Here is a 27,109-nt window from a genome sequence, read left to right on the forward strand (position 1 = left end):
AACATGGCTATATTACGGACTAAGATACAAAGTTTGATATAAATAATTGTCTGGCTTTGGGCCAGCTACTCTTGGGCTGTTCATCACTTTATCCACTATGGAAGGAGTTCTCTCCCCTCAAAGATTAGAAATGCCTCTGTGGAAAATTTTGAGAGACCCTTCCTGTCTGATCTTATAAATGTGGTGTTAAAGGGAAAGGCTAGAAAAGGTAGCTGCCTTTTCAGACCATGTATCCTTATTTCTTTGATAGTCACTACATTTTAACAGCTGTCCTTTAGAAGTAGTTCCACTGCTTTGTTGACTAAATCCACTGGAGCAATACTGATGGTACAGATCTCAGGTTGAATAGGCAAAGTAAGTGGAGGAATATCTGTGGTAAACTCCTACACTACCTATAAGCAGGGCCATTTAGGGGCAGCTGAATGTTTATTTAAGCCTTTGTGATCTTGGAAGACAAGATTTAGGGGGGCCCATCTATGAAGGACATTCTTCTTTTCGTGGTCTCAGTGAATTTTCAGAGCTTAAGTATTGCCTCAGATTTTTTAAACCTTGTAAATATAACATTTTTTACTTATGTTCCACAGTGAGTGAATTATTGAATGTTGAGGCATTAGTTTTTCTTTTAGAGCAAAGGATGGGTTACACTTTCTTCAATCCATACAGGTTCAAAATCAAATTCTCATTTTCATTTAGAGTTCTTCTACATCATGCCTCACGTTACATTGTTTATTTAACATTTATTGAGTATTTACTCTGTGTACTAGGGAAACAGAGAAGGCAAGGCAAAGGCTTCACTCTCAGGGAGTTCACAGGCACATGGGGGAGATGGACAGGTGACAGGCAGTTGCAATAAATAGTGGCAAGTGCTCTGAAGGAAGGTCAACTTACCCAGGAAAATGACTAAAAGGGGCAAAGCCTGAGGTTTTATTGTGGTGTCAACATGTGCTTGACTCCAGAAGTATGTGGGGTAGCAGAGGAGGTTTTGGATGATTGAAAATGAGGGGACACAGATAGGGAATGGTCAGGGAAGGCTCTGTAGAAGACTATAGCCTCAACTGGCTCCTGAAGCCTGACTGAGGAGCACCCGGTTGAAGAGGTAGGAGATAAGGTGCTCTAGTCAGAGAGATTAGCATGTGCAAAAGCACAGTCATGAGAGTTATCATGTTTGAGTCGAACTCAGTAAGTTGAACTCAGTATGATTGGAGAGATTCAGAAGGGAATTGTATGCCATGTGAAGAATCTGGATTTCATTCTGAAAGTTAAAGGGAAACCTATGAAGGATTATAACATCATCAGACCTGCAACTTAGAAAGACTTTTCCAGACTTTTCCAGTATGGAGAATAGGCTGGAAGGTGGCACAAACAATGAGACAGAGAAGAGGCTGTTGCTGTAATTAAGAAAAGAAATGGACAGGAACCAAATTGATGGGGTTGAGGGTAAGGGGATGGATTTGACAGTTTTTAGGATGTGTAAATATTCAGAACTTTGCAAGAGATTAGTAAAGGAGTCAGAGCAGCCTATGCAAGAACTTGCAGGTTTCTGCACCGGAAACTGGATGTATGGTGAGGCCCATTTTGGAGATAGAGGATAGAATATAAGAGCTGGTAGGTAGTGCAGTGGGATGGGTTGGGAGAAGGTGATGAGTTTGGCTTTTAATGTGTTGGATTTGAGATGGCTGTAGGATATCAAGGTGAAATATATTAGGTAGCTGGATAAATGGGCCTCAAATTCAGGAGAAAGGGTGAGATGTAATTACAGCCTTGATCAGTGTTCATTGTTGAAATTATGCCAAGAGTGAGATCACCCAGGGAGAAAATATACAGTAAGAAGAGGGTTGAGGATGGATGGAACATTGGAGAACACCTATTTATAAGAAATCAGCAGTGGAAGAAGAATCATTAAGAGGTTGATATTGAGTGGCCAGAAATAGAGGATGGAACCTGAAAGAGGATATTATCCCAAAAACCAGGAAGGGGAGATTTCAGAAAAGGATTGGTCAACATTGTCAATTGTGGAAGAAGTAAAGTAAGACAAGACCTGTATGGTGAAAATGCCTGGGCTGGAGGTAGAAGGCAGCCAAGGGGCAGTGTCTGATAGACCTGAGAAGAGGAAAACCCTGAAATAGCCAACAGATATGGAAAATATGGCAGGCCAATTTGCAAACAGTAGCTGAAATGGGGAGGAATTTTGCTCATTACAAAAGTAGGTGAGTGCGATATCCACTGTAAGAAAAACTAAAGAGACTGGAGCAGTACAGCTTTTATGAACTCTTAAAACCAACCTTTCTGTGACTTCTTTCTAAGACAAGGTCCCATATTGAGAAACAGTAGAATAAAAATTGAGCAGAATAGGGACAACAGAGATGAAAAGAAAAGAAAGTCTGTGGGAGAGGAGAGTGGAGCCCCCCAAAATTGCAGAATGCAAGCTGTCACAGTTTTGAAAACTACTCAAAAACAACAGAAAAGGGAACTCTGTGAAGTTAGAAAATCTGTCCTGTCTCATTCAAAAATTTCAAGAAAGCTAATTTCACATAAAAATGAGCAATATACAAAGTTATAATAGAGAATAAGGAGTTGAATAGTATCTCTACAGACAATGAAAGCATGCCTGAAAGATTAGTCAAATATTGTAACCTACTATTTAAAACAAAAGACATTAGGAAAACAATAAATGAAAGAACAACAAAAATAAGAATTAGAAAAACTCAGAAGTGAGGTAATATAACTCTACAAAAAATTAGAAGAAAAAATCATTTCAAGAAATGCATTAAACTGGAAGGAATGTAAGCCCAAGTAAATAATACCATAAGAGAAATAGAAGGTGAAAAATAAGGAAGGAAACTTTAAAAATAGGAAAGAGATGAGGAAAAAATTTTAAAGGATTTTTGAGAGGTGACAGATATTAAGGATAGAGAAGAGCCAACATAGAGATAATAAAAGCCACTGAAAAAGAAATCAGAGGAAGGGAACAAAATGAATACTAAAATTTACAATTCAAGAAAACTTTCCTGAAATTAAAAAGAAAGAAACTGTATATTGAAATAATATACTGTGTGCCTAAGAATATTAACCCAGAATGGCCATTATTACCAAGACATAGTGATATTAACTTATAAGGGAGAAATTAGATTATCATTAGACTTTTCAATAGCAATACCAAAAGAAAATAGAGCAGCATATTTTATATACTCCAGGAAAGAAAGTGAGACAAGGATTTTCTAACTTTCAAGTGTAAACAACAAACTTTTCAAAATATACCAGCTCAGAGAATCTATTTCCTGTGATCACTTCCTATAGAATCTACTTAAGAATGAGCTTTAGACTGTCAAAATGACCAGAGAGACATCAGCAAGGTGTGACTGTTGCTACTAGGGTGTCATTAATTGCTTTTAGGCCCTCTTAGCAGACAGAGTAAGGAAATATATATGTGTATACTAACCTGTGTATATGCATCTGTAAATATGTCTGTATATAACCATCTCTATATTAATCTAAACATGAGTTTTTAGTGATATTTCTAACTCTAATCCATTACCACATGGATCATTCTAGATTTCTCCCCTTATCTGTAAATTCCCCCTCCAACAGTGGGAAATCTGGCTCACATCATCCACAATCCATTTACTTAATCATTCAATTTTAGTATATATGTATAGCTGTATAGAATTGTTGACCCACACCCATGTGGAAAACAACTTCAGCAATGACTGTGCAGTGCTTACATACAATTCCTTTTGCTTTAGTCTTATAGACTCTACTCATTTTCGAAGTTACTAAGATCGGCAAATTTTTCCTTTACCCACTTCAGTGAGGTTGTTTCATACATTTGTAATTTAAGTTAGATTCTCTTGTCACAGTCTGCATTCCTTTCTGGGACCCAACGCCCCAGCCCTCTAGATGATTTTTTTTAATTTGTGTTCATTGTTTTACTTTTTGCTCCATGAGTTCTTTGGGTTTTCACAAATGTATAATGTCATATATCTAACATTGAATATCATACAGAATAATTTTATCACCTAAAAAAATTCATGTGTTTCATCTATCCAATTTTGCCCTCTTCTTCCAAATCTCTGTCAACCATTGATCTTTGTACTGTCTCCATATTTTCCCCTCTTATTCCTTTTCTTCTGCTTGCTTCTCAGTTTATACTGATCTTCTTTCTCGAGGTTCTTGAGGTAGGAACTTAAAATATCTATTTGAAAATTTCCTCTTTCCTTATGTATGCATGCAGTGTTATAAATTTTCCTCACACTACTGATTTAGCTGTGTCTCACAAATTTTGGTATGTTGTATTTTCTATTTCTTTAAGTTCAGTCTATTTAAAAATCCCTTGATATATTCTCTTTTATCTATGAATTATTTCTAAGTGTGTTTGTTTAGTTTCCAAGTTTCCATTTTCCTGTTATCTTTATGTAATTATTTCTAGTTTGATTTTACTGTGATCAGAGGGCACACTTTTATTTCAGTTCTTTTACATTTGTGGAGGTTTGTTTTATAGCCATAATATGATCAATTTTGGTTTATATTCCTAGGCATATGAAAAGAATGTGTATTCTACTGTTGGGTGGAATGTTCTACAAATATAGATTCTGTTGTTTGATGGCATTGTTGAGTTTCTTCTACATCTTTGCTGATTTTCTGTCTAGTTCTGTCATTTGTTGAGAGAGGGATGTTGATCTCCAACTATAATGTGGATTTGCCTATTTTTCCTTTTAGTTCTATCACGTTTTGCTTCATATATAATAGTTTGCATCTCTCTTTAGTGCATGAACATTTGATTACTATATCTTCTTGTTGGATTGATCCTTTTATTGTGATATAATGTCTCTGTCTCTGGTGATTTTCTTTGCTCTGAAGTCTACTCTACCTTATGTTAATATAGACATTCCTGTTTTGTGGGGGGGAAAATGTAAAATACACATAAAATTTGCCATCTTAAACATTTTCAAGTGTACAATTCAGTAACATTAAGTACCTTCACATTGTTGTGCTAACACCACCATCCATCCACAGAACTTCTTGCAGTATTTTGATTGATGTTTGCATGATATATCTTTTTCTATCCTACTTTCATCCTGCCTATGTTGTTATAATTCAAGTGAGTGTCTTGTAGACAGCATACTGTTGGGTCATGTTTCTAAATCCACTCTGCTGATCTCTGTCTTTTAATTGGTATATTAGACCATTTACATTTAATATAATTATGTTATGTATGGGTTTGTATCCATGTTATATGTTAGCGCTTACACCTGCCATTTTATTTTCTGTTTTCTGTTTGTTCCCTTTGTTGTTCATTTTTATTTCCTTTTTACTGCCTTTGTTTGGGTTTGTTGAATTTTTTTAGAATTCTATTTTGATTTATCTATAGGTTTGTTTTTTTTTTGGAGTGTATCTCTTAGTACAGATCTTTTAGTGTTTGTTCTACATATATACATAACTTATTACAGTGTACTGGTGTTATCATTTGTTTCCTTTTATCTGAGAATATCTTGGTTTCCTCCTTCATTCTTGATGGATACTTTCACTGGATGTAGAATTCTGGGTTGACAGTTTTTTCTTTCTGCACTTGAAAAATGTTGTGCAACTTCCTTCTGGTCTCTATGATGAGAAATCTGTTGTCCTTCAAATTGTTTTTCCCTGTAGGTAAAGTGTCATTTCTCTCTTGCTGCTTTTCTTTGTTTTTATTTTTCAGAAGTGACTATGATGTGTCTTGACTATGATGTGTCTTAATGTTGGTTTCATTCTGTTTGGAGTTCACTCAGCTTCCTTAATTTGTAGGCTTGTATCTTTTGCCAAATTTGGGAGTTTTTAGCCATTATTTCTTCAATTGCTTTTTCAGTCCTGCTGTCTTTGCTCTTTCCTTCCGAGATTCCAGTAACACAAATGTTAAGATTTTTGTTATAGATCCACAGGTCTCTGAGGCTGTATTTTTTGTCAGTCTGTTTTCTCTCTGTTGTGTGGATTGTGTAATTTCATTTTTCTGTCTTCTAGTTCACTAATTCCTCTGTCCACTCCATTTTGCTGTTGAGTCGATCCATTGAGTTTTATATTTCAGTTATTATATTTTTCAGCCCTAAATTTCCATTTCATGGCTTTTCTTCATAACTTCTGTTTCTCAGCTGAGACTTTATATATTTAATTTGTTTCAAGTGTTTGAAATTGCTGTTGAAGACTTTTTAGGATGGCTTCTTTAAAACAATTCTAATGACTTTTTCATCTGAGTATTGACATTTATTGATTGTCTTTTTTTATTCCATTTAAGATCTTCATGGTCCTTGGTATGACAAATAATATTCAGTTAAAACCTGTACATTTGGGGTATTATGTAATGAAATTCTGGATCTTATTTTAGTATTCTGTTTTGGTTGGTTTTGTCTAAAACTTCTCCAGTAGGGAGACGAGCAAGCACTGCCTTCCCTGCAAGGTGGAGGTAGAAATCCAGGTTCCCCATTTGGCCTCCATCAACACTCAAGCAGAGGGATGAGGGGGACTCTATGTTATTTCTGGGAAGGGGTGCATGTTCTAGCCCTCCATCAGGTCTCCAAAGGCACCTGATGAGGGGTGCATGTTCCAGCCCTTCAATCAGGTCTCCAAAGGCACCTGATGATAAAATTATCCTGATTGCAAGGAGTGGGAGTGCCTTGTTACTGCTCCCATGACACCACAAGTTGGAAGTGGCCTCATTACTGCGGGGCTATGTTAAAAGTCCTGACTCTCCCCTAGGCCTCCTCATCAATACCACCCTAACAGGGAAGGAGGAATGCTTATTCTGGTGTGAGTGGATGTCCAGGCTCTCCACATGGTCTCTGTCACTAACATTGCCAGTCATGGGGTGTGAGAAGCACTATTGCCCAGTGGGGATAAACATCCCAGCTCTACTGGGCCTTTTCTGGCACTACCCTGGCAGGGAGTTTAGGGTACCTTGTTACATCTGGGCAAGGGTGGGAGTCTAGTCTCCCTACTTAGCCTTTGCGGGCATGGGTGAGAATAGGGCCACAGTTTTGTTGTGGTGGTGGTGGTGCTGGTGGTGGTGGTTGACTGAAGTAGAGTGGTTACTGCTGAAAAATGTTCTGTCTTACTAGGCTCTCCTTTTCCTGGTCCTTTGGCTACAGAGACCAGGCTTTTATATTTCTCATCTATAATAATTGATCTAAAACATTGTTAGATTTTTTTAAAATAAAACATTGTTAGAAAAAAATTCTTTCCAAATAGGTCTTAATTTATAGTGTTTATATTGTTTCAATTTTTTATAGTAGGAAGACACAGACATTGAATTCACATACTTGCAATTATATAATTTGTGGTAGAAGTACTATCTACTATAAATGTATGTTTAATAAAATATATCTCATGCAGCAGAAATCTTCCCATTTTTCAGTGGTACTTAAGCCAAAACTAGAAATATTTATGTATTTACCTATCTAAACATTCATACATTCATCATCAGTGTCCTAAATGGTTTGCATAAGGATATTAGAGGCTTAGAAAATTATCTGCTAGATTGTTTTAATTTGATTAATTTATACCCCAGGTCTACTGCCTTTTTTTTTTTTTTTTTACTGCTATCATTTAAAAGATAATTTCTCAATGCTGCATTGGAATATTTTGTTATGAAATTTTTAAATAGTTCAAGAATTATGACATGGTTTAAGAGAGAAGAGATCCCAGGATTCTTAGTTAAGCAATCAATTCTGAACTAATCAGTGCTACATCATTAAAATATTCTATATTATTCACATATTGATCATGGGCCCTGTTGTTTTCCCATGACATGAGGAATTTTTGTGATTGAACCTTGATTCCTTATGTTATAGAAACTTCTACCACTTCTTCATTGCCCTCAAAATCCCTCCTTTGGCTCATTAGTTACTTGTTAGTGCCACAAGTACTTGTACAGGTAAATGCTGGGTTGTCCTTGGAGAGAAGAAATGGTGAAATGTTGTCTGCTATTTTTATGTTTCAATTTAAAATGATGAACACTCTGCAAACTGAGAATATGTTGTTAAAACTTAAACTAGTTTGTCATATAGATGGTTAACGTTTCACTTGTTTTTAAGAAGCTAAAATAAAATCAAGGAAGTGATACCAAGAACTCCTGTTTTAATTTAATTATTGTAGCAAAACACCTGATGTAATTTGCTGGAGTTGCCTCAAGAGTCCTTGGACAAATGTTTACATGTAGAGTAGCACTACCAAAATGATAAATTCGTAATAACTTTCCCACATTTAACAACTAAGTTGACAGAGAAATCAGAAGTCTGAACATTAATTAAACTCAACCCTTTCGTCCTTTCTCAGTTCTCATCACCACCCCAAAAAACCTTCAGTTTGATACTTTTGTGCTAATCAATTAAAGAAGTATATTTAAATATAATAGAAAGTTGATATCATATAAATAAGAAACCTGCCAACTTAAATTATTTCCTTTGAGAAAGGGGGAGTTGCTGTTGTTGTTGTTGCTTAAATAATTTTCATTAGTGCTATATATAGCTGAAGACTAGCAATTCAAATAATAATCTCTCTTCCCATAACTGGGGTTTTCATGCTGAAGATAACACCTCGTATCAATTGGCCATGTATTTCCAGTTAGCTGTTTTCCCAGTCATGGTTCCCAAGTGAGCTCAGCCATCTGTATTCTCCCAAAGAACTCCATTGGGCTGGTGGTACATACACATTTGTGAAATACCAGCCACAGCCATGGTGCAGTCAGTGTGTGGCCACGAAATAACCCCCCTCAATGTGCTTTCTCCCCTCTCCCATCCCTGTTTCCTTTTCAGATTTGAGGCCACAATAATTCACTTGACTAATGTATTTTCTACATGAACAATACTCTAGTTAGGAGAAAGAGGACTATCAACAAGTTTCTTGAAAAACTGAATTTGTAGCCAAAAGAATTCTTAATAGAAACTTAGTTTGTAAATTCATGAAAATACTTGTTCCCATTTCTGTCAACTTCATTTTGCTATTTGGGTCAACCAGTTTAGACTCTGTACATGTAAATTGTCTCTATATAATTTAGTAACTTAGGATTTTTACTACTAGCGATAGGACTATGACCCCTCCCACTTTAGACACTTAAGCAGTGCTTAGCTAAAGAAGCCAGCACTTGCTGGCAGTACTTAGTAGAAAAGCCACAAGACAACACTGTGTTTTATGAATTTGATGTTCTCACCTCCAAGTTAACTTTTTAAAATTGAGCCTCATCTTGAACTGAAAACAGTAAAATATAAAGATGATACTTTCACACTAATAGTTACTATTTGCAAAAGTGAAGGGAAATTATAGTAAATTCTCAGTTATCTGTCATGTTTGAGAATGTGGGATATTATGGTTAGTAGGGTATTGTGACTTAAAGGTTTTATGCAGCATATGCATATCTATACTCTAAACAAATTTGTGCAGTAGGCAAAATTTATCTTTGACCATGGTCTTTCCCCACCCCCCATGGGATCTTTCCTTGTTCACAGACATAGAACCTGTTCTTTTCTCTACTGCCCTAATAGGCCATCAAAACCTGGTCTTAACGAAAAACAGACCCCTACAATGGAATTACATCACTCATACATTTAACTTATGCAAATGTAACTATTCTTGTTCATCAAAAGAATTTTCAATGTGAGGCAGAATGTATTTTTAATATAAATATCATAGGCAATTCTGCCTAACATTATACTCAATGAGCATATGCCCCTGAGTGAGTGTAAAATAAGAAACAGAAATCTGCTATGTTCTCCATTGGTCTGAGTTCCTGATCACTTCTCATAGAGTGAACGTCTCACCATTCTGAGGGTATTTCAAGTGTTAAAAGACTTTTTTTTTTTTTTTTTTCACACAAGCCTTTTTTATACAAGCCTCCTAAACACAAGCCAATGACTCCAACTGGTGTTGAACCAAATAAACAGTCATCAGCTCTAATACTGAGGGACAAAATGTCTGCTTTGGACTTATTAAGAAGTGGACTATCTGTCTTCAGTCTGGTACCTTCAAAAGAGATTTTCAAGGATAATTTTATCTACATGGTTTTCACCTTACATGCCTATGTAAGGTTTGAATCCATTATGTAGTTTGAGTTTTTTCTTTTATATGAGTTTTATATTTGCATTTTAACAGAAAATAATGGAATTAATCTGCTTATAGAATTATAGGCATTATTAAACCTCAACTAAATATGTAAAAGAAAGACAACTAGGTATCATTTTACTATTTCCATCTCTGAGGGAAAATTTGGGTGACACATTTTTATGTGGTTTTTTTTTGGTAATAGCACTTCTAAAATTACACCAAGTAAGCAGCCATTTACTCTATCAAATCCTAAGACCAGCCCTGATTTTACACACAGATTTCCAAGTTTCTCAACACTATAATATGATAAATACATCAACATTAAAACTGTGTATTTCACCTCTGGTTCTCAATTTTTTCATTTATAGAAAGTATTTGTATTTAGACACTCTCCAAATTGCAATTCTAGCTTCACTCAGTTTATTTTATAATTATTTTAGCTCTGAAATCTATGATTATTATATCAGATGTGGACTAGATGCTGGATACATAATTGCGTTGTTTAATCAGAGGGGATTTTAATATCTTGCAGTACTTCAAAGTCATCCCCATGAATTAAGGTTGCCATAACTACTGCTGTGCAAAGATACCAATTAGTAGAGATTTATAGTTTCTAGGGCCTAATGATGTTTACTGTGTGAAATAAAAACATACTTTTTTCTGTTCCCTAAATCCAATTTGATAGAATAAGAGGGAAAAAAACTAGATTTTTAGGACTTTGCTGGCCAACATTTGAGCTAAGATTTTAATTGGAAGAATACATTTTTATAGAAAAGAGTAGTGCAATATTGTTGCATCACAGAGTCTTAAATAGCATGGTTTATAAATGAGGTAACTTGTTTTTCTGGACTTATGGTCCATGGGGGAGGAAAAGACTGTCTTTACTACTTAGAATGTTTTCTTGCTTTTTTATGCTGTATCAGGAATATAACAAGTGTTATGTTTTGGCTGCATGTTATGGACAGGGACCCTGTAGAAAAAGACAAGGGACCCTGAGTTTCCTGACTCAGGTGCTAAACAAAAGCCAAAGAAAGTTTTTAAGCATCCTATAAGCCTTTTTGCTAGTACTAGTGGGAGAGTGTTCCTGTTTTTCTCTGTTTCAGATTTATAATTGTTTATTTTACCATAATTATTTCATATTAGTTTTTATATACTACAAAAATTTTTATTAGGTTAGAGCAGTTTTCTTAGGCTAGAAAGTAAACATATGATACTTTCCTAATGGAGAAATACTGAGAATAATACTGCTCAACTGGAAACAAGAAAGCTAAAATTGTGGTAGCACTTCCTCCAGGTATTTAGCTCAAGCTTAAGCAGAGTTGTCTGAAAAGTTAACAGGAAAAGAAACTACTTGTGAAGTGTTAAAACCACAATCTAAGAAAAAAAATTTTTCATAATGTCATATTATAGAGTATTAAGAACTAAATGTCACAGACTTGTTTAGTAGTGTTTAATAAATACATTTTCCCCTCACCTAAGATAAAAACAACAACAACAGAAAGGCACCAAAATCCCAACATCAGTAGCTGAATTGTTTGGGTGTTTTGTTTTTGTTTTTTCATTCTTCTGGAGCCATGTGGCCAGCAATAGCACCATCTTTATATTTTAGGCAAAGAATGATTTTCAGGTTTTCTATGTCTCACAGTGGGACGACAATCCAAAGTTAAAATTCATATTAATTATTTGAAACTTAGAACTTATTTTCTCACTCTGGCAAATCCTAAAAACAACCCATAAAAGCCAATTTTAAGTGCTCTATTGCCAAACAATAAAGTTAGTAGCAAAAATGATGGTTATATTCTATTTTAGCAGTGTTTGTGTGAGAAAATTAAACCTAAATTTTGATTGGGGATTTCAACAACACTGCCTCCCCATTCTACTGAATCACCTCTTTCCTCAGGCGACACTGGTAGAAGAAGGTTCCAGTAAGAGGTGAGAAGGGGTAGAAGTTCTAAATAGGCGCTGGGATTGGGAAGGAATAGTGGGGAGCTTTCTGAGGGTTTGTGAAGGTCTTTGCTTCTAACAATGCAAACAGCAGATATAATAATAAGGAGGGCGGTTGCTATTCTCTAAAGGTTCCAGAAGTTTAACAATAAGCTTGTCCCTATTAATCACTAACACAGGAAAAAGGTTTTAAGGATATATGAAGCCCAGTAAAATTTATTGAATGTGTGTTCCTTTCCCTTCTCCCTCCTTCTTCCTTTGCTATACGGTTACATCTTGCCTTTGTCCCTGAGAGTCCTCCTCCACACCTCCTTATTTCCTGCTCCCTCTCCATATATCTGTTTTCTCCCAATCTTTTACATTCACTTACTTTCACTTTGACCCTTTAGTAAAATTTGGGACTATAGAGGTGTAGTACACAAATAATAGAACACAGTTCAATCTGCATTTTAAAATATTGCCTGACTTAGCTCTCTGAAGTCAGGGTCTGTTTTATTCATCAACTAACAGAATACAGTAGGCACTCAAAATATGTTGAGTAATGAACAAATAAATGCTGTTTTTGAGGACAGTTCTTTTATGGAGTTGAAATTCTAGGATGAAGAGCAAAATAGACTCTAGAGTGGGTGGGGGTAGACTAAAGAATAGGTTAGGAATATAACTGTGGTAGTGGTGGAGCAGCTGAATGAACTCACCCCCCTCTCCCTCCCTCCCTTAACACCATTGAAATGAATCAAAGGTAATGTCTACAGGTGTCCAGGAGTTTACAGTAGGAATAAGAAGAAAGGGGACATAAAAAGACCAGGCATGTATAAGTTGAGAACAAACTTACTAAGAAAACAAGTGAGCTTAAATTTTGGCTTTCATTTTGTCTGTATTTTTTAGGATTGGATTACATTAGGCTGCCAGTTCAGAAAATCCAATATAAGAATTCTTTTTTTTTCAATATAAGAATTCTTAAAAAAAAATAATAATTCTTATACAGGACAGTTTCTTTCTTTCTTATGTAAATGAAGGCAGTCCAGGACTGCTTCAGAAGCTCCATGTAATCATCAGGTGCCCAAATCCTTCCGTGTTTTTCCAGCAGCCTCAAGATGTGGCTTCATCTCTAAGACAGATAACCAAGATGGCCACTGTAGCTCCAGAATCACATCCACATTCCAGATAGAGGAAGAATTTACTAGGAGAATAAGCATGTGCTTCGTCACTTTAGTGACATTTATTATGCACATTCCATTACCCTTTATAATCACATTGGCCAAAGCTTACCAACTTGGTCACACCTAGATGCAAGGAAAGCTGGATAATTTATCTTTTTTCTGAGTGGCAATATACCCAACTAAAGATTTGGGGTTTTATTAACCATAGAAGAAGCAGAGAATCAGCACTAGGGACAACTAGCCATCTCTACCATATTGACCAATGGATTTTCTTGGAAAAATATCAATAATAAAAGGTAGACAAAGAATTGTTATAGAAAACAATATTGTATTGTTTTTAAAATATAGATTCTCTTTTAATGTGTAAAATAGTTGAGGCTAGGTTGTGCTTGATATTAAATTATTTGCAGATACTTAGTAAACATTGTAATTAGAAGAAACAGCATTACAAATACTAAATTTTAAAAAGTACATTGATACCTAATAATTTTAATCTTAAATGCACCTTGTTCAAGCCCCACACACCAAAAGGATGAGTAAAATTTGAGTATTTCACAAACGCTGTGCTAAAGAGTTATTTAATTAATATTTTAAATAAGAACTGCTGGTTCGATGTATTGTAGCTCTTACTGTGTAGCTCTCAGAGCTAATTGTTACTGACCACTTATTATTCCAGTCACTGTGTGATTTCATGTAATCCTCTGGCCTTCTAAGGTCACTATATTATCATTCACATTATACAGGTGAGGACATCAAGGCTAAAAGAGATTTAATTTTTCCTTGGAACCCAGTGTTGTTGGACTCTAATGCCAATGCTTCTAGTCATTATACTTTACTGCTGCTTCTTTATAAATGTTTAATAGTATAATCTATCTGATTGTTACCTTGTATCCACATAGAAAAAGATCTTCTCATTTTAAGTACTGATTCTTTTCACTTAATCATACTACTTTAAGCTCTAAAGATAATTGCAGAGGGACATTATGGAATAAAAACAGCTGGAGGCATCTGTCCATAAGTGAACAGTCACAACAAATAAAAGCAACCTCAGTATCTTATCCATAAGCATCTCATCAAAACCATCTTTGACAACACCACCTTTGCCTTATACAGTATTTGTTTAGATACAAAGTGGAAAGAAGCAAAAGGCTTCTTGGGAAATAAATTTTCTTCTAATTCATAATCAATTTGCTGGGCGGGGGGAGGTCACCTTAGGAGCAACCTTTACCCACTCAAAAATTCATCTCACATTAGCAGTGAGGATTCAGGTATCACTTCAACTCATTATTTTCCTTACTGATAAGTTTAAGGCATTCGTAATCAAATTTTAAGATACTGCCTTCTTGACTTTACAGAATATGTCTCCTGCATTCTATTTCTACTCTCATCACTCTGGCATACATCCAGTTACCCCTTAACTAGACCATTACACTGTCTTAAAGTCTATTTCCCCTTAGCTTCTCCCCACAACTCAGACCATCCTAGAAGTTTCTCCTAATCTTCTAAAATCAAAGCTCAGTCACCTCATTTCCCTGCTTGACACATTTTTTATGATCTCTTGACTTCTTCCCTTCATCTGAAGCCATAGCACTGCTTATACCTTTAACATAATTCCATTGTGTGTGGTTCTTTATTGGATTATAAAGCTTCTTAGGGCTGGAATTATGTTTCTTTCATCTTAGTGTACTCTGAAATATCCTGTGTGGGTTCTTGCAAAGCATTGTGTTCCCTGTAGAGAGTTGTTAAATGAAAGTTGTTAAATTCTTTGCTCCCTTTAAGGCCAAAATGTGGTTTAAAAAAATTACAGCCTATTATCCTCAAGCAGTGGTTATAAAAAGTATATCTTCTTCCTACCTTTGTCACGACCCTGATCCAACCCTCTCCTTCATTAAGGGGTTTTGGGTAGATAGAAGGAAAGAAGGCTTGGAATATCTCTTTCACTGAGATTGAGGCTATCTTCCACATTACATTCTTCCTTATTTAAGCATGGCTATACATGTATCTGTCTTTTTACCTGTTCATATAATCTTAGGGAAAGTAGCCCTAAATCTGTTTCCTGATCTTATACCCCTCCTTACTTCCTCTGATTCACCCATTATGTGCCAAGGGATTCAGTGCTGAACAAGATGGGTCATTTCTTACCTTTGGAGCTTTCAGTTTAATAAGAGAGACTGGCTAGCCCACTAGGAATTACAATGCAGAGAGATAAGTGCTTTAACAAGGGAAGTATATAAGGGAGATATTTACTATGCTCAGTGGGTGGGGGGAGGACAGGGAAGGCTTCTCCAAGGCAGTGATTTCTAACTTCAGACTGACAGTGAGAAGTGGGCCTGGATTAGAGGGAACAGAATTGTGGTCAGAGGGAAGAGCATGTGCACAAGTCCAGGAATGATCCCTGTGGGCAGACTGTGAAGTTAGGTAAAGTTGTGAGGCTGAAGAGGAGGGAAACAGTCTCACTACCTCTTCCTTAGATGTACTCAGGTTTCCTTTGCCTGTGCTCATCTTGTACACTTGTGAAAGTCACCACTTTCACCACTTTATACCACTACTCAGAAAGCTTTTAGGGCTCCATTATTGCCTTTTGCTTTCTCTAGTCTCCTCTTTCGCTGGCTTTGTAGGCTCCCTAAAACTGACCCTAACTTATTTCCCACTGCTTACTAACTCATATCTCTTGCCAGGGACAAGACAATTTCCTTTCAGTCTCTAGAGTTCATCAAGCTTGTTCTCTCCCCTGTGCCATTCCCCTCTACCCATCTTTCAAGCCTATACTGACTCTCCATTGCTGCATATTTTTCAGTTTGTGGCATGTAATTTAACACAGAATTACACATTGCCTAGTGTTGTCCTCATTGTTTCTGAGTCTTTTATCATCAACTGTATTGTAAGCTCCCTGAGGGCGGGCTCGGAAGCTGCATTTTAAACTGTTGAGTAGGGGAAAGGAAAGGACATTGGACCTGAAGTCAGACAGACCTGCATCTGACTCTGCCTCTGCCACTTAAAGGTTGGCTGGTTTCTTCTTGGATAGTACAGGAATAATGAGATCCATCTCACAAGGTGGTTGTGAGAAATGGCACAGTCACTCCATGGGAAATTTGTGGACTGTAAAACTCTATATACATTTTCATTTTGTTCCACAGTTATGTAGAGTTATATTCATTATATAATGTGAGATTTTATGGTTCCTTCCAAGACCTTAGGATCTTGAGAATTGCAGACAGTTATTTCTCCTTTTTGACATATTTCTTTCTAATCCAGGTCCTGGCCATTTTTATTCTTCCTCTGTTTCATCTATTTCTGCCCTGTCCTCAAACTTATGGATGAAATCATTTTAGGCAGCCGAGAAAATAGTATTTTGAGACATGAAAAAGTCCAGTTGCCTAATTTATTGATACACTTAAGAAATCTCCCACTGTCTTTTTCTCCTAGCATACTCTGCACGCATAGGAAACAATTACTTAGCATCTACACCTTTACATGAATGCTCTGGACATAGAGCACTGCTCAGGCCTTTGTGGGCATTCTTTTTTTTTTTTTTCCTGTGGTCATTCATAGTCCTAAATAGTTTTTCTGATATCCCTGCTTCTCCAGAACCCATTCTTCTTATTTTTCATTTTTATACCTCTCCTTAGACCAGATTCTTGGATCAGGGGGTCCTATCAGTGACTTGTCAGGTTTTAAAGCTCAGATTCTGAGGGTTCGAGGGCTAGGGATCTTGTTTATGCTATTGCAGGACCAAAGAATGGGGAATCAGAGGAAGCAGACACATGCCTCTAATCCCAAGTGTCAGGGAAAGCTATGGCCAAGTTAAAAGGCCATTTTATTAATTATTACCTACCACTTATACTAGGGGGAAAGAAGGGACCCAACATACTGTTGTTGGTTACCTTACTATCTAAGAACTTACATTATTTGTCAGTCTTTGACTGTATCTAAGAACTTTACTGAGGAGGTTGAAGAAGCTCAGGAAAATAGACTTTAATTGAATGCAAATTTATATAGGAAAATAATGAACATTTCCTTCCTTACTAAGAAAAGCAGAGAGTAGACAAATCTGCTTGTTATTGGGGAAAAGGAATGTTTACGGGGGAGGGGAAGTGGTAGAAAAAATGGCAACATTTAAAATTCAGGGCTTCCCTGGTGGCACAGTGGTTGAGAGTCCGCCTGCCGATGCAGGGGACACGGGTTCGTGCCCCGGTCCGGGAAGATCCCACGTGCCGCGGAGCGGCTGGGCCCGTGAGCCATGGCCGCTGAGCCTGCGCGTCCGGAGCCTGTGCTCTGCAACGGGAGAGCACGACAGTGAGAGGCCCGCGTACCGCAAAAAAAAAAAAAAAATTCTGTATTCATGGCATTTTAGGCAATAATTCACACTCAAGAAAAATATTTAATAAAGCAAAATCATCCCTGCTACTCATAAGAATTGTTCTGAAAAGTAAAATTGCCATGAATCAAGTGCATTTAGTCTGGAGACCACCTTTTTGGTATAATTACTGTGTTTTAAACCATGGTTTCCATTGTTCCTAATAGTGTCTTTAGTTATCAACAGCTAGGGAAAAAATCTAGGACACGGAGCTCTATAATCTTTAGAAATAGTAGCTCTCTGAAATTCCTTATAGAACTCAGGACCATTTTTGCTACTTTGGTTCCCCATTTACTGCTTACATTATTGCAAATGTTCTATAATAAATAATCTTCTTAAGCAGAGAGGATAGAAAGTATCCTAAAATCATTTTCATACACTAAATCTCTATTTCAGAGTAGTCTTGAAACTGTAAGAATTTTAGATGATTATCAAGTGAACAGTTTAGACTCTAAATGTACATGAGACAGTTAATGTACATTTTTCAAGGTAATCTTCAAACCCAGTTCAAAGATACCTTCTCTCATGTCACTGATAGGCACAGTGTGTGATTCCAGTACCATTTTTTCATTTCTTCATCTGCAGATTTTTTGGCATGTTTAGGTGGTACTATTATTTTCTGATACAAATAAGCATAGTTTGGGGACTTTTTAAAAGTACCTCTTTGTTCAACACACTGCTTACATGGCCCAGTCTTTGTTTTTTGCCAGATCCTAGGATTGGGGGAATCATTTTTAAGTATTGGATTCTCTTTGTCTCTATGGTATGTGCTGCCCAGTTTTCCAGGTGGCATCAACTAATATTGCTTTTTAAGAAGTGGTTTTTTATGACCCAAGGATACCAAAGAAAAACTGTTATTTAACCCTGTCTTCAATATCTACCTGCTCTCGTCTCTGGAAGAAAGATGACTTTATTTTTTTGCTGTCTGAAGTTAATGTAGCAGAAAATCATCAGAACAAGACATAGACTAGAAGAAAATATTTGCAACACATATATCAGGCAAAGTCTTGTATTCAGAATAAAGAACACTTTCAACTCAGTAGCAAGAAGACAACCAGCCCAATTAAAAAAAAAATTAACAGAAGATTTGAATTGTCACTTCATGAATGAAGATATATAAATGACCAATAAGCACATTAAAAAATGTTCAATATCGATAGTTATCCAAGATATGCAAATTAAAACCACAATGCATTATTACTACACAAGGGCTTCTCAATTTCAGCACTTGACATTTTGGACCAAGTATTTCTTTGTTGTGAGGGGCTGCCCTGTATGTTTTAGGATGTTTGGCAGAATCCCTAGCCTCTACCAGGTACGTGTCAGTGGCAACTGACTTACCTACCAGTTGTGAAAAACAAAAATGTATCCAGACATTGTCAAATTACTCTAACAGGGCAAAATCACCCCCAGTTAAGAACCGCTGCACTACACCCATTAGATTGACTGAAATGAAAAATATTGACTATGCTAAGAGTTGGTGAAGATGTAAAGCCACTGGAACTCTCATACACTGCTGGCAGTAATGTAAAAATGGTTCAACCACTATGGAAAACAGTTTGGCAGTTCCTTAGAAAGTTAAACCTATGCTTGTTATATGAGCTGGCCATTACACTCTAAGAAAATAAAATGGAAACATATGTTCAATACAAACCTATCTAAGATCCTTAGGGAATGTACTATCCTACTTAGATGAGAATTTTACACATGAATTGAAAATCTTAAGTACAAAGAACCTTTTCTTTGTTGACATGTAGCATTTTTTCCACTTCCTTACTGGGATCATTTTGCTTCTTCCTGAACTGAAGCTACTTCAGTGAGGATATATTGGTGTAGACTCTTACTTTTTCTCTCTTAAAATGTGTTTCTTGCATTCACTTTCTTAAAAGATAGTTTCATATATTAGTACAATTCAAGAAAGGCCATTTTCTCTCAGTGCTTCAAAGATATTTTTCCCCCAGATCTTCTGGCCTCCATTGTTAAAAATTAGACTGTCAGTTTAGTTTTTCCTTTGTAGGTAATCTGACTTTTCTCTTGGATAACCTTTAAGATCTTCCCTTTTTCTTGGAATTTTTCAGTTTTACTCTATGTCAAGGTATATATTTCCTTTCATTTATTCTGTATGGGATTCATTGTGCTTCCTGGAAATGAGGATTGGTGTCTTTAATCAGTTCTGGAAAATTCTCAGCCGTCATCTCTTAGAATATTGCCTTTCTCCTTCGAGAGCTCCAATTAGATATATATTAGACCTTCTATTCCATCCTCCATGTTTTTTATTTCTTCTTCCATATTTTCCATCTCTTTGTATTATGTGCAACATTCTGGATTATTTCTTCAGATTTACTTTCTAGTTTATTAATAATTTTCTCCTCATCTATGCTGAATACACTGTTTATCTATTGAATTTTGTTTCAATTATTGTAAAGTCTGTATTGGATTCATTTTTAAATCTGGTTATTTTTTGATGGTTTCTTGTTCCTCATCCATACTTTCAATTTCCTTTAAAAATTTAAGAAACATATTAAACTGGTATTCTGCATCTATAATTCTAACACCTGAAGTCTTGCAGGTCTTAGGTGATTATTGTTTCTTCAGACCTCACTAATGGTGCTTTTTTTCATGGTATGTTTTATTATTGTAAGCTCACATTCATCAGAATTTTATCTCCTTCAGAGATAATCTGTATTTCTGACTGGAGCCTGGGGGACATAACCAACCCACTTTAACTGAATCCTTGCCTTGTTTTTTGATTGTTTCTTTTAAGACCAGGTAGATAAAGGGATTTAAGGCCCCAGCTCCTCATATGTGAGCCACTTTGTGCTTATAAATTTTCAGAGGAGGTTTTACCCCTTCTACCAAGAGCAAAAGTTGAAACAGGCAAAATTTTTACCTCCTTTTGTAGATGGGGTGTTTTTCCTAGTTAATGCTTTCAATGATAGTTTAGCCTTTTGGGGTTTGGCACCACCCAGTTTCCCAAGTCCTAGGCTTTGTCATCTGTTCCCTATGCTGCTGCTCTAGGTTACTGGGGATTCATAGCCACCAGGATCAGTAATCCCTACCTCCTTGGATTCCTCCTATTGGCCATTTTTGACTTATGAGGATTGCTGTTACTTTGCCAGTTTAGCCATACCTTTTAAATTATATTTCTTATAGAAATATTTGTAGGTGTTTTTTACAACATGAGTAAGAATCATTATCATGGAGGTTAGCTATTACCCTAATCTGTCAGAGAGTGGTGCTGTCAGAGCTCCTTAAGGCTTATTACATCAAAGTACACTTTTAGGGGACTTAACCTGGCAGTCCAGTGATTAAGACTACACCTTCCAATGCAGGGGGTGCAGGTTTGATCCCTGGTTTGGGAGCTAAAATCCCACATGCCTCATGGCCAAGAAACCAAAACATAAAACAGAAGCAATATTGTAACAAACCCAATAAAGACTTTAAAAATGGTCCACATAAAAAAAAAAATCTTAAAAAAAGCCGTAGACTTTTAGTAAATGGCCTACTACTGTACTATCCAAGTTCTTATTTCTGCTTTTTTAGAACTTTTCTGACTCTTTACTTGTGATCAAATGGTTGACTATCATTCTTTCTCTGTCAGTGTAAACAGTAGTAGTCCCTACTTCCTTCTAAATTACTGTGGAATTAGAAACTAAATAAACAAGCTTTTTGTAATTTTATACAAAATAAAAGTAAATTGTGTCTAAGAGAGGTAAACCAAAGGTTTTCCTCTGAGTACAGTACATATTCTTTGGTATATATACTCTGTACCATCTATTTTACTTTTTTTTTTTCTTACTTGTTCTAGATTCTTTTTTTGAGATTGTCAAACGAGTCAATTCAGGTATAATGAGATATTACTATATAAATAGTGTATAATAATCACCTATTTTGTCCAAAATTACTGATTTTCAAATGTGAAAGAAAACACTTTAAGGGGTGTGTGTGTAAATAATCATTAGATTTAATCCTACCAAATCACTCTGAATTCTACTTTTTGTGTGTGTGTGTGTAGGCAATACAGTATTTAACAACTAAGAAAAATTACCATATTTTCTTATGTTTTAAGTCTGTTAAAGTGACTCTAATGATTGTGTGCCAGTTTGTCTTCATTTATGTTTTCATTTTTCCCTTTTACATAAAATGTTATAATGTTTTCTAGATGTTATGGAGCATTCTTATTCTGGCAGTAGGCTCAGTGGGGAGTCAGTCTAGATTTCCTAGAAAGGGATGATGTTCTAATGACTTGGGTGGTCACAGAGGGTGGGGTGAACAGTCAATTATACAAAAGAGATTTAGGGAAAACAGTACAGGGGAAGATAGGGAGGGATGAAGAGAAAAGTTCATGGTCCCTTGGCCACTTTCCTAATGGACATACAATCACTGGAATAGTAACAGTGGAAAGGAAACTATCTGACAACATCATGGTATAGTAGAAAGAACATGCCTTTGGAGTCGGACAGGCTTAAGTTCTAACCTTTGCTCAAGCCCCTTGCTATGTGACCTTAGGTATTTAACCTCTCTGTCTCACAGTTTCCCATTTCTGAAATGAAGATAGCATCTACCTATAGGGTTATTATAAGGGTTAAGAGTTCAAACATGTAAAGCATTTAGAGGAGTACCTGACACATACTAACTAAAATATGTGTTAGCTATGCTGTTAATATTACCAAATCTGCAACCATGAAGCGTAGCATCTATCTACTTCAAATCTTAAGACTAAAAGTCAAATCAGATCTTAGACTAAAAATCTGGGCTTCCCTGGTGGCGCAGTGGTTGAGAGTCCGCCTGCCTATGCAGGGGACACGGGTTCGTGCCTCGGTCTGGAAGGATCCCACATGCCGCGGAGCAGCTGGGCCCGTGAGCCATGGCCGCTGGACCTGCGCGTCCGGAGCCTGTGCTCCGCAACGGGAGAGGCCGCAACAGTGAGAGGCCCGCGTACCGCAAAAAAAAAAAAAAAAAATCTTTGACTAAAAATCTGAGTTACTGGTTTTGAAGCTCTCCATCAACCGGCAGTCAGTTACCTAAGTGCCACGATAACAATCAGGTGTTTTGCATAACACAGAATCCTGCTTTCCAAGCCCTTTGTACCTCTTTGCCTTTGCAGTTTAAGGCATTTCTCAGTCCAAGTGTCCCTTTAGGAGCAAAAAGACTACAGTAGGTGGATCTTATAAGGAAATTATAAGAAGGTGGAGAAAGGAAGAAGGTATGGATATTGTTTTTAAAGAAGGTAGACTGGGAAGAAAAAAAATGTCTGGCTGATAGTAGATGCCTAATTAATATTGGTTGAATGAATATTGAATAAATAGGCCCAATATATCCATACATATAGAGATTCATGAATTTAACAGAAACATACACAACCAATCCCTGGTGTATAAATACATAAGTGTTAAGTAATTGATGAAACTTTCAGTAATATTTGGATGGATACTGTTTTAAATTATTAAGGTTTAAGAGACCGAGGAAAATACGAGCTTGATGTAGAGTGTCTCTTTCCCAAATGATGTATTGAAAATACTTTTTTTTCTTGACACAGCATAGCTTAGTTATCTGTGACATTTGAGGATAGAGGAAAAGGATAAAGTAAGGATATCACCAATAAATAAAACCTAGAGTTAGTCTCCAAATATTTGTTTAATTTCCCCCTACCTTCCTAGGGATGTATAGAATACAATGAAATATTGAGAGGAAGTATACATATATACATTTTTGACAGCACCCTACAGTATCAGTAGCAAATTTCTTATGTTTTTTAGTGCATGGTAAGTTCAGTATATAATTGATGATATGGCAAGTCAAGCTGATCTGCTTAAAGTAATTTTTTTTTAGGGAACTAAAACTAGCAAATGATTTAAGCAGTACTTGAAGAAAAAAACAAAAGGTGGTTCTTGAAGATTTTTACAGAAAATATTAGAAACTGCTTTAGAATACTTTATAAATTTGGCAAGCCAAAAGCAGAATGAAGAAAATTATTAACTATTGTTTCACAGTGTTTTTGTGTCTCTATTGCAAGTAACACTGTCAATTTGAGCAAATACTGAGGTTTGCACTAAACATTACAATGATGAAATCTGTAACTCTTTGAAAATCCCTTCTAAATCCTCAGAAAACTTTCTTCTCTCAAGAATATGTATTGAGTGATAGAAATAAGGAGGAAAAATTACATAGAATGGCACTGTACTATTTGTTGTTTGCTTGTTTTGAAGGTTGTATTTGTATGTGGTTGTTTTAAATCATATTTACATTTTTTGGATTCGCACTGTAGCATTTTCTTATTGGGTCCCCCCCACCAATCCCCCGTGAATTTTAGAAATTGAGTATTAGGGAATTTAAGAAGAGAAGAATCTTATACATCTTCCTACCCTTATCCTCTATGCACAGACAAGAAAGAAAATTTCCCGCAAAATTCTATATATTATTACAAATACCCAAATATTTTAAAGATAACTTTATACAGGATCTGGCACAATAAGGATGTAAACAAAATTATCACTACATTACTAAAATCTGATATATTTTGTTTAGGGTTGGTGAAGAGATTTTATCTTTCCTTAACCCAGGACAGTCTATCCTGTTTTATAACTTGTGCTCTGCTCTGACATTATATAATTTTTTTAAAAAAAGCAAAAAACAACAACAAAAAAAAAAAACACTGAAGGTTGGACTGCATTGGTATCTGGATCGGTTGAGTCCTTACCTGTTTGTCTGCTTTCTGATTGGCTGAAAACTGTTGCTAAGCTTGTTTTTTGTTCTTCGGGAAAGTCAAAAGTTGAATGTGACCTATTTGAACTGTATCCTGCTGCTTTTGACTCTGCTTTGCTCTTTCTCCGATCCACATACTTTTGTCTGCTATCTTTTGAAGTTTAGATTTTTTTTAACCCATCAATTTGTAAATTTAGAGTGCAGTATTTTAAGGTTTTAAGATTTTAATTGTACATTTGTAATGCACAAATTAGAGTACAGTGGTTTATTCTTTTTTTAATCTGGTTGAATACTTGAAAGTTGAATTTTCTGACATTTAAAGCACGTTCTAATTGTAAAGAGCAAATACATTATTTAAAGACCTGCCTATTACAAACACAAAAGATTATTTGGATATCAATAATATCTTTATTGTTAATAACAATTCCAAAGTGCATCACTGAAGAATTTATTAGGTCACCTTTTTGTGTTTTAGGATAAAAGCTATTATTGATCATATTGGCATGTATGTCACTGAAGGATGAGATTGACTTTATACATGTTTTCTGGAGAAAGGCTAGAAGGATTGACAGTCCTTTCAGTTATAGACCAAATCCGGGACAGCCTAAATAAAAGTTCTACTGGAAGCCAAGTTTGGTTTGTAATTCAGTAAACCATAATTGAACTGTTGTGATTCCAAGAGCCTTTTCTCTAAGGCTCTATTTGGCATTGATGGGAATGAGACTTTGAATTAGATTTCCCCGGCACTCTTTTAGAACCAGCAGAAATCCTGGGAACATTCTCTGAGCCTTAAAGCCTGACTCAAGCCTTGGATGAACAACATAGGGAGCTACAGACTAGCATGGATTCTCCAAACCTACTGGGAGTTCTAGTGTACAGATCAGGAGATGTGGCATGTATATAAAACAGTGATGTTCAAATGTGTTATTGATTTTTTTTTTGTCCACATAGTCTTTAGTGAAACAGTATTACCAGAATTCTGATTTATATACAATATCTAAAACTGGTGTTTTATTAATAAATGATCTCTTTAAAGTTCGAATAAGTAAAGTTAAATTATTTATCAAGCCAATTAGTAAGAACAATGAGCTTATGTTTTAAACAAACTTGAAATAAAGGGGTTATGGATTATAGTTACAGTATTTCTGTATTTTCTTGTATTCATAATATCAGAGAAATCTGGACTGACACAGCAAAGTACCTACATGCTGTAGCAGCCCACTCACTACTATAGTTTTACTCGAGCAGATGCAGGCAGGCATGAATTTTTTAGAAGGCCAGAACACACAAACTATACCCTTCCTCGCCACTGACAAATTTACAAGAATGTTCAAACATACACTCACAGAGATGATGGAAGAAGCTTTATTTACTCCAGTATCTAAATTATTATTTTGGTGGTTTCCAATGCATTTGCTGTTTATAGATGTTTGTAGGTTACCTTGAAAAAGAAAGCTCAAATATAATATTTCATAATATCTCTAAAGTACTTATAAGAAATACAATTCTGAAATCACTGGTAATGTACAAAGAAGCCTGGTGTAGGAGGAAGCCAGGTTCTGTTTAGCGTAAAGCATATTAATTCTTGATAAAATCAGGAATTATATTAACAGAGTAGAACTTTAGAGCTGAAGTAAAGTATGAGAGATCATGAAGTTCATTTGCCCTTCATTTTAAATTTGAGGGGACTAAAACTAGAAGGGTTGTTAAGAGATTGCCATACCTTCTGGGGTTTTGGTTTTGTTTTCTTATTTGTTTGTTGTTTTGTTTTTTTCCTCAGAGTTGGACATTAGTAGATGACTCCCTATTTAATGATCCCTGACAGAATCCCAATCTATTTGCCAATCTGTATGACTTATGTGAGGTTTAAGTCTAAATAAAATAGATGTCCAATCTCAAATTAAGATGTTTCTGCTTGTTCATAGGATTTAAGAAATTAAGTGCATATAATTGGTATTCAGTAAATATTTATAAATAATGAATGACTGAAGGGTTTACGTATTATTAAGATTTCTGTTCATTGGTAAAATAATAGCACTGACATCCATACATAAACCTATGCCAAAACATACTTTTTAAATTAGAGATATAACAAGTTAAAAAAGAATACTACCTTCTCCAACTTGTAATATCTGAATAAAATCCTATTTTAGTGTTTCTCAATTGCCAAAAATTAGGAAAATCAGATTTTCTATTACTACAAATGAAATGATCTTGAATTCTGTTCAAACTTAATCTCATATAACAAAACAAAACAAAACATAATTTTTAAAGTTGCATTCTTTTTTTGAGTATTCTTAGCTAAATAGAGAGATAGTAGTGGTAAGTGAAAATAAATATATTTGTTGAATTACAGTGCCCTGAATGTACCCACATTCTTTGGGCAGAGGGAATAATGACCCACAGAGGTGCAGTGAGGATTTTGGAGGGCAGAAGAACAGATGAGAAAATCCAGTGAATGGCATTTAATTTCTAAAATGCTTAGTAATATGCAAGTAGTTTGTAGATGTGGCCTTGTACTTTGTGACGAGGTTAAGGATCTACAACTTAATACCCTCTTGAAAAACAAGAGATCTCAGAAGGAGGCAAAGAAAGAAGGTGGTTTAAAGGATTAAAGGACCTACAACTAAAGATTATCACAAAGGAACTGAGTGGGGGGTTCTTTGAGCTGTTAGAAAAGCATATATTGTTGAACTCTATTCACAGCTTGGTAGTACTAATCATCGTGAGGGGGCATGGATAGGGAGGTCAGGATAGCTGTTATAAACAAAAAATAACTTGATTAAAAGATTTTAGAATATCGTCATTAGGATTTTGTTTCTTTGAATTAAAATTATCTCTAGTTTGAATAAAACATTCAAAATTCAGACGTGATTAAGCA

General features: G+C 35.7%; 1 protein-coding gene and 1 non-coding gene across 6 annotated transcripts in view; one reads left to right on the forward strand and one right to left on the reverse strand.

Moving 5' to 3' along the window:
• The window catches only part of SESN1 (sestrin 1), a 129,557-nt gene that overhangs the window by 50,614 nt on the left and 51,834 nt on the right, over positions 1 to 27,109 (forward strand). The window lies entirely within an intron of this gene.
• Positions 14,365 to 14,480, reverse strand: LOC117199407 (U12 minor spliceosomal RNA). Its single transcript, XR_004480641.1, has one exon. It is a non-coding gene; the product is annotated as a U12 minor spliceosomal RNA (small nuclear RNA).

This window comes from Orcinus orca, chromosome 12 (genome assembly GCF_937001465.1).
Source record: "Orcinus orca chromosome 12, mOrcOrc1.1, whole genome shotgun sequence".
Classification (NCBI taxonomy): domain Eukaryota; kingdom Metazoa; phylum Chordata; class Mammalia; order Artiodactyla; family Delphinidae; genus Orcinus; species Orcinus orca.